Source organism: Olea europaea, chromosome 11 (genome assembly GCF_002742605.1).
Source record: "Olea europaea var. sylvestris chromosome 11, O_europaea_v1, whole genome shotgun sequence".
NCBI lineage: Eukaryota > Viridiplantae > Streptophyta > Magnoliopsida > Lamiales > Oleaceae > Olea > Olea europaea.
The window spans coordinates 13,015,239-13,016,894 of NC_036247.1; the positions used below are offsets into that span (position 1 = coordinate 13,015,239).

Here is a 1,656-nt window from a genome sequence, read left to right on the forward strand (position 1 = left end):
GCATGGCTAACTCCCTTTGTGGCGATAATGGCAAACCATTTCTCAGAGTTGCTGCCATTTGTGGTCGCCAGGTACTGAAATATGTGTATTAGTTTCATTGTTGATTGAACAATTAGTCATTTGTGTGACATTGGTGGAAATCTTCATATTTTGTTTCTTATGAACGAGCAATTTCACTGCAGGGATTGCCAGTTAAACAACCAGATATAATAGTTTCGACGTCAGTTGCACTTCTGAATTTCATTTATGCAATCGACACAGAAAAATGTAGACGCTCTGATTTCATACGTGGTATTTTGTATTACAATGACAATATTTTACAGTTTAGTTTTGTCAATGGATCTCAAATCTGTATCCTAATTATCTAATTTCCATTCACTCTTAGGTTTTTGATGAAGCAGACTTGCTTCTCTGTTGAAGTTTTCAGAACCAAATAGTTCGTCGCATAAACATGCTTCGATTTGATGAGAAGCTGTTATCTCGCATGAGAAGTGCAAGTTCTGGTGAACAAGACTTGAATTCTGTTGCCCCAAAAGTCTCGGATACGGAAGATGAGGATTACCCGCAAGCAGACCTTAATGTGGAAGACGAGTAAGATACTGATGATAATTCTGATGTTGAGAATGTAGAAACCAAATCTGAATTTATAAACAAGAAAGACTGGAGGCTTAGAAAAATATATGAACGCAGTAAGCAACACATATTTGTTGCAGCAACGCTTCCTGTAAATGGAAAGAAAACTGCTGGAGGAGTATTGAAAAGAATGTTTCCTGATGCCAATTGGGTTAGCGGAAATTATCTCTATTGCCAAAATCCCAGGTGTCTGCCTTACTCTTGTTAATTTACTGTTAATTTAATTTTTTAGTTCCTTGATGGATAGGTAGTATATTTAATGTACCTCATAACAAATCATTCTCTCTCCCAAGTCTGCTTTTGACACACACTTAAAGGAGAACTCATAAATTATGGCCAGTAAATTATTCAAAATTTTAATTTGCTTAAGAATATGGTGAGCAGATTAGAAAATAACTGGATATTGCTTGTTGTAATTTATTCTCCTTTTTTTGCTCACCGTTGCACTTATTGCTATGTTCAATTTGAGAGCCACTTGAAATTGTTTTGGTTATTCTTAGTGATATGAATACAAAGTTCCAGTCCGTTAGTTTTATCTTTTCTGCTTGATCTGCCTGTTCATACTATCTGATAATTACATCTCATCGTGTAATGAATTGGATTCCTTATTATAATATTTCAGGTTGGAACAGAAGTGGACTGAAGTTACTACTGATAGTCAGGTGGATGCTCTCATAAATGCTGTTAATGGACTGAGCTCTTCAGTGGATTCTGGTTCTGGAATAGTTAGAACCATGGTGTATGCAAATACTGTTGAGGCTGTTGAAGCTGTTGCTAAGATCTTAACGGGAGCTGGAGTTAAATGTTTCCGCTTCCAATGTCTCTCCAGACGAGCGTACTAGGAATTTTGTTGATTTCCAGCAGAAAGGTGGAGTTTTCGTGTGCACAGATGCTGCTTCTCGTGGACTTGATATCCCACATATTTCACATATTATTCAGGTACTTCTCTTCTTGCTGGTTCAATTGTTTTGATCTTTGCGTTTCTGATTATAAAATAGGTGCACCTTCAATTTTACGAGTCTG

At 36.7% G+C, this 1,656-nt stretch overlaps 1 pseudogene; it reads left to right on the top strand.

The window, feature by feature from the left end:
- Positions 1-2: 2 nt before the first annotated feature.
- Positions 3-1,650, top strand: LOC111403442 (annotated as a pseudogene).
- The last annotated feature ends 6 nt before the right edge of the window (positions 1,651-1,656 follow it).